Source organism: Onthophagus taurus, chromosome 11 (genome assembly GCF_036711975.1).
Source record: "Onthophagus taurus isolate NC chromosome 11, IU_Otau_3.0, whole genome shotgun sequence".
Lineage (NCBI taxonomy): Eukaryota > Metazoa > Arthropoda > Insecta > Coleoptera > Scarabaeidae > Onthophagus > Onthophagus taurus.
The window spans coordinates 24316806-24324551 of record NC_091976.1 but is presented as its reverse complement, the minus strand read 5'-3'; positions in this window follow the sequence as shown (position 1 = coordinate 24324551).

Sequence of the window (7746 nt, the reverse complement as noted above, 5' to 3'; positions counted from 1 at the left end):
ACTTAAGATGCAATATACAAAAATATATTTCCATAGGAACCAGTTCTTACCTACTTACTTTGTCCCACATCAAATATAACATGTCAATATAATTTGACAACAATCTAGCGCTGAATAACAAATAAAACTAGACTAACACCAGCACTTAGTTCTAACCAGTGTTGTTAAATACCCGGGTATTTATTTTCAAGGGTAAATTTCCTGGATATATACCCGGGGGTATTTACCCAAGATGAGTATTTAGAGATATTTATAAAATTTAATTTAAATTGAATTGTTGGCAGTTTTGCAAGCACTTCAAGAATGCAAAGTTGATTAACCAAACTTGTTTATAACATGTACAAGAATGCTACAATGACGACAAAATTGCATAAATGTACTGAAGAGAGTACAAGACCATATATCTGCTATTGTACAGACAAAAGCGCATTTTGACAAAACAAGTTTAATATCTGTGATCATCTGACCGGAACTGTCAAAACTTATTGAAACATCAAAAATACAAACTACGAATTATTTTGCATAGTTTAAATTTTGAAATAGTAAAGCGATGGGATGGGAAATAAGAATCAATCGAACTTTGTTAATCTTATGTTAAGTATATAACTAATACACGTATGATGATAAATGTTAGGTATAAGAAAACTAAAAAATTGTTATTTTACTTACTATTGAAAGTACTGGAAGTAGATAAACTACTTGGAGTAAACAAACAGTTCTTCAAGTACTTCTTATGTCAAACAACTAACAAATATCCAGTACATTTTAATCTAAATACTGAAAGTACAAGTACCTACAATTTGAAAGTACTGGCAGTAAACTACTTAAAGTAAAAAAGTACTGAATACTTTACTTGCAGTACATTTTTACTGCAAGTAGCTCAACTCTGGATGTAATACGCCGTTTGTTATGGTGTTGTGCAGAAGACATGATGAACAACAATGAATCATTGAAATTTATTGATGTTTTCATGACTTATTTGTGGAATAATTTGTAGGTAATTTATAAAATGAGTATGTTGTTTTTTAAAAATGAAATTCTTGCGCGTCTTTATCTTATGATCAGGGCGTCATTAGCATTTATAAGTAACGATCGCCGACAAAGGTCCGAGCGCATAATTAAAAGGCCCTTCTTATCTCGTCTCCGGTCGAAAGCTTGGCGTCCGTCGGCTGTCCTCGTCGCGTAAAAAACAGCCAACGTGGAATGACAAAATCGGAGAATTTGAAACGCGCTACTGTTGGGAGTGTTTATAACTCACGCTATCTTACACGAGGCCTTACGGCTTGTACACCCGCTTATCTGACCTATGCGGTCCTACCGAATGCCTGCGTTTCGTTGGCCGTCGAGAAGAGGCGACAATTTCCCATTTCGACTTAATGGCATTATTCTATCTCTGTTGTAAAAAAGAGGGATTTTATCGAATTGAATGAATGGTCGGCAGGTTGGGTTTACCTCAGCCGTCGATACAATCTGGAATGTCGAGAGAAACAAGTCGGAGGTACGGGTAAGACTGCGGTAATATTTCAATATTTGGTGTTTTTCTTGTATTTCGGATTGTAAAGTTAGGGAGTGGCAAAAAACAGGGTTAAAAGAATCGCGGCCGACGAAGAATAACCGTTGGTAATAAGGTTAATAAGAATTCGCCCCGCGGCAGTAACCATAAATAAGTCGGAACGGGCATATTTCTTCGCCGGGCCGGGTGAAGAGCCGTCCATAAAATTATACTTGCGCGTACCACCTTTTTATCGAAATTTATGCGTCTAAGAGGACCGAACATTAAAAATCTTTTTGTATCGGCTACTTGATTATGCTTTATCGCCGGCGCTGTCACAATATTACACAGTCGAAAGAAATCTTACATAAAATCCAATCGGCCAACAATATCTTCGACTCGCATCCCGTTAAATTGCACTCACTCCTCTATTCGACCCGCTTTATTATACGTGACGGTGTCGGCGTGAAGGAAATATTAGCTCCCGATGGAATTGCCGACACACACATAGCTTATGTATTTATATATCGGCCTTTCTATATTCCGTTGACTCGCGCGCACGGGCGGCCGTTCTTCACGGGCTTTTATCTGAAATTGGTCGGCGGCAACCCTACAAAAAAGAGCGGATTCCGAACGGCGTGGAAAAGATAAAAAGGCGGCGACCATATAACGTGAAATTTATGAATTAAAAACTTTTAATTTATAACCCCTCACAGATAACACTCCCGTTCATTATCCCCGCCCGTTTCACATGAAAAACTACCCGCTGCTGAAACGACCCCATATAATGTAATGGCTGAGCTTTAAGAATATTAAACATCATCGCCCGAAGGCATTCTGAAATTCTACACCAAACTCAATCAAATTCCAACACGTCCAGAAATTTCAAGATAATTATGAAACATTTTAAGTCACATGTTTTTACTCTTTCCAAGAAATCTTAATTTATAAATCTTAGATCGTTATCTATCATCGACCCCATAAAAAATAATGGCCAAGTTTAAAGAATATTAAATATCATCGCCTAAAGCAACGGAAATTGTACACCAAATGTGATTGGATCATCATTGATAATCATCACTAATCATTATTATGCATATTTCAAGTAATTAAGATAATAAAGTTATTTAAAATTTCCTTGGTGATGATAATTAGTAATAAAAGTGAAAATCAAAGCTTTGTTTGTTCCACACTGATAAATAGTAGTAATTAAAGACTGTTAAATTGATATTCTGCTTAACTCTTTAACTGACGAAGATAATGAGGCTCTGTGGTCGTTTCGAATTCTTTTCATATCACGTAATTAACATGCTCATAATACTCGGGGGAAAATCGTTGATTCGGAGACCAATTTTTCTTGTGGTCGCCGATCGCAGATGGAGACGTAGCGTGGGACCCTGCAGTCTCTGACGAAGCTGATTAGCGTAAAATTCCTCTAGGGAATTTCGAGCTTTTTCTTCACCAGCGTATTTCTTTTTTGCATACTGTTGAATTTTAATTATTTCATTACGTAAATCTCGTCCTGTTTTTTCGTTAATGTTAAAGTTATTTTAACGAACTGTTATAAAAGAATAATCATGTTAATAAAATAAATTGGCTTTTAATTGAAGCAAAGATTTCGTCGATATTCCAAGAGTAGAAGTTACGCCGAGAGATGGGCAATTACGATCGGAAGCTGTAAATTATTAAATCGCTACCGTTTGCCAGAGCAGTGTTCTGGTTATAAATTATTATAGATCGTAATTAATGCTGTAGTTTGCGTACGTAAGCGTGAGTTATACGATAGTTTCGACAGGTATTTACGTGCATTTCGGGCTAATTAAAAAAGGAACATTGGAAAACGGCTAAAGAAGAGCCGGTTGTGCTTCCCGGAACGAGAAAAAAGCTTGCCAAGGGTTTATTTATGTCTTTGTAACACGCGCTTTTACAAGCTCGCGTGTTTGCAGTTCCATAATTAAAGTAATGAGCATCTTAGGTATTTCGGTGTATGCTTAAAAATTACGAATTTCGAGTTAATCTTTAACTAAATTAAACTGTTGAGTTACCTATTTTAAGATAGTGCCGACTTGTTATTGCTCGTCGCAATCCAGTTTGTAATTTATAGCGTCCAATTTGACCATCATGCTACCGTGTTGTAGTATAAAACCGCGTTTGCGTTAATTGCACCTATAAATTCGCTCTTAATCAGTGTGTTTTCGTTACAGGCGATTATTCAATCGTTAAATCACAACTAATACTAAGAGCTAGCTTGTGTCGGCCGATTGAGCTGTTCTTGTAGTACGCTCTACTGCGCCCGACGTCCCCTTTACCACACGAAGACTTACGCCAGCCGCACACTTTGAAGTAATTGAACCTAATGAGCCTCTTTGGGATTCCGCAGGGTAACGAGGCGACGACGCGAGAACTTATTACGAACTCATTGTGCGTTTCTCGGCCACCAATTACCACCATCGGCTGAACGTCAAAATTAGTTATCTGCAGAAAAGGAAAATTAATAGCGACACCCGATGCATAAATAAGCGGTGATAAGAATCGCTGACGGAAAAGTTGGTTCGAAAATTAATTAAATAGGTTAACCAACACGTCGGAACGACGATACGATGGGGTTTTCACCGAAAGAAACCGTTAATCATCGCATCCGGTGTGCAATAATCAATTAAAAATATCGCTAATAAGTTATCGAAATCATATCACGTCGATGAATCTGCTCAAGTGTAAAAGCCTTCCCGTTACATACATAAATTTATTTTCTATTACCTTTAGAGGTAAAATATTTATTCGGACCAAGACGATGTCATTAACCCTTACAAAGAAATAAAAAGTATCGAAATTTTCGGCGTGGTAATAAAACACCGTTCGCCGGTTGTCAACGCGAGAAATATGAATGTTTCTGTGGCGAGGAGATGAAAAATGTCGCCGAAATGGATAGCGTCGGACGTGCAAAAAGCGTCGAAAAAGCGGGGACCCCGCGATTGTGGTTTCAATTTGCGCGCTATTTTATTCAATTCCACGGCATGCAGTGCAACAATTCATCGTAACAAGGAACCCCATAATTCACGCCGCCGGGCGACAGCGCCGTAGACGGACCACCCGTATTTCACGCGCTCCCCGCCTTAATGAGCCTTATGAAGACACCACGTTTCTTCTTCTTCTTCTCCTTTCTTCCTCTTCATCTTCTACGTCTTCTGGTTCTTCTCCCGTTACCCGAGTTTGGCGCACGCCTACCGCTCTCGGCGAACTTCTCCTGTGGGAACGATGGCGCCTCTTAAATAATGCAAACGATAACAAAATACGTGTCCGCGGCCTCTCTTTGACCCGTTATTACCATCGACGTTACGGGTTTATCGTAGGTGGTCTTGCGGATCGCGACCTGTTCTAACCCCCGTCTTAATGTGCGGTCTTTATTTCAACGGCACCTTCGAAGCGACGACGTCGTCGGTCAGATCTCTTCTTGCTTTTCTACGCCCCGAGCCACGTGAACTCGCGACAGGATCAGATTACGACCGACCTAGCATCTCTACCGAGCCATCTAGTTGAATGTGTTAACAAATTGTGACGTTAGGGAAACACGTGCTTTGGATTGTGTTACCTAGTTATATGATGACTTATTAACAACTAGGGATGTTACGGATCTTCGCTTCGACTCCGAAAGGTCGGAATTTCCGATTGATTTTACAAATCCGACTGCGACTTCGGCTCCGATAATTTTGAATCGGAGTTATAACGAAGATCGAAATGTAGCAGTGTATAAGATTCGACGTATCTCGCACGTTTTTTTTACTAAAAAAATGCTTTAACGTAAAGTAATTTTTATTACGTTATAAACTCTTTGGCAGCATTGTGCGTCTACGTTAACGTTGGCTTGTTATTTCGTTTTCTTTTTCGATCGATTTCGGGGAATCTGCGTGTATTGTGCAGTTGTATTTTGTTTTTTCATTTGTGTATTAGTCTAAGCTCGTCGCGCATCGAGCCTTTAAGTATTCTAAATAATAACTTTTGAGTTAAGTATTATTGAAGTAATAGTTTTTTATAGACTTAATAATGAAGCCTAAAACGAGTGTTATATGGAACTACTTCAATGAAGTAGACGCAAATTCAGCAACGTGTAAGATTTGTGAAAAAACCTATTTAAGAAAAGGAGGTACAACTACTTCGTTAAAAGGTTATTCGTTGCATATTAATGAATACGAAGAATTTAATGCATTCTTCAGTGCTCGAAACTGAAAAAAGCAGCCCTCGACTGCATCCCCACTTCAAGAAGACAAAAAACAAATGAGTCTCAAAGACGCTTTGATGAAAAATCAAAAATGAGTTTCTTCAAATCCTAAATCAGTGGAAATTGATAATTTGATCTCTTAGATGATTGCTCTACAATTACAGGAATACAATTTTGTGGAAGGTGTCGGATTTCGACAACTGGTGCAATTCATCGTGCCGAATTATCAGTTAATGGGAAGACAGTTTTTTACGTCATTTATTTGTGATGAGTTGTATCCTAAGCTTTCATTTAACCGATTCATTTACCACCGATGTTTGGACTGAACCCAGTTCCAATGTTTCCTTATTGAGTTTGATAGCGCATAACTGAAGATTTTAAGAGAATAAAACTTGTTTTGAAATGTCACCCTTTTGATGGCCGACATACAGGAGATGTAATTCAGGAAAAATTTAATGAGATGCTTTAAGAATGGCAATTAACGTCTGACAAAATCCACTGTTCCCATAATTTCATTCGTGATTGTGAGTCAAATATGATACGTGCAATGAATCTAGCTGATACCCCTGATGTCAGTTGTACCGTACATCAATTACAACTTTGTGTGAAAACTATGTTAGATTCTGATGAAGAAATCAAAAATTTTATAACGAATTTGTACGCATTTTAATCATTCTCTAATTGCTCAAACGGAACTAAACAAAATACGGAACAACTCAACCAAACGGCTTTAGGCATTGTACAAGAGTGTAGCACGCGGTAAAAAGCTTACATAATTTAATTTAATTGAGAATTAAATTCCATATTCTTTTACTTTTATTTACAGGTGGAATAGCACTTTCTAAATGCTGGAACGAATGATTAAAATAAAGGATTCGTTGTGCCTTTATGCTGGTAAACATAGTCAAATAACTATGCAGGGATATCCCACAAATATCTCCTGCAGAATGGCTGTATCTCAACAAATTAGTGTCTATTCTTCAACCATTTGAAGAAGTTACCAGAAACATGAGTGATAATAATACTAGCATTTCATCGGTATTTCCACTTATACACATTCTAAAACATACATTAAAACTGGAAGAGTGTAAACCAGATACCTCTACAACTATTGAATTCAAGATTTGATGACCTTCCCTTTAATAACTTCTTTGCAATAGCAACATACTTAGATCCTCGTTACCAATGAAATTTTTTTAATGAAGTGACTAAAGAAAATTTGGAGTCTGAATTAATGAGTTTGTTAGACAACATGGATAACTCTGCAGCAAATTAAGCGGGAGACAATAGTGCTGATGCTCCTGCAAAAAACGAGTAAGGTTCCAATCGCCATCAGCGGATGTACCTAACAATAATGTCCAGCAACTATATTGATGAGTAGCGATGATCATCTCTCTTTTACTCCGCTTCCGACTCCTGCTCCGACTCCGGCTCTGAATCCGGCTCCGATTCCGACTCCGATAAATCAAATCTAAAAACTCCGGTTCCGGCAAACTCACCTCCGTAACATCCCTATTAACAACTATATCATAGCAAGTATCAATTTCAGCTTACTTCAGCAAAGTAAATAATATAAAGTAAATGGCAGAAAAATTTAATCCGTTATAAATGCGACGATCGCGAATATGAAGTAGGCATTTCCTGCCGACGCAATTAGTTGACGTTCTTTCGTGGATTCCTTACAGTTACCGATCAATCAACCATTCCTAGAGATTCTTGGAATCGGTGGTAAAAAACGATTCACTTACGAACCGGTGCGATTATTGCCTTTGAGGGCGGCCGATCTGGCCTTACTTCTTTTAAGCTGGAGTCGGATACTTAGAGTCATTGGTGACTTCGGTAACTGCCAGTTCTTCAAAACTGGAATAGCGCATGATTAATTTGAGTAAAAGGGGGTATAAGAAGAGAACCGGAATGTCATGATTGACAGTCGGTAATATTGCGACCGCGCCGGTGTGTGGTCAAACACGGTAGGTAATATGGGGCCGCGCGGACGGCGGCATTCCGCCAATAGTTACACGCACTGCGATCGGCCCCG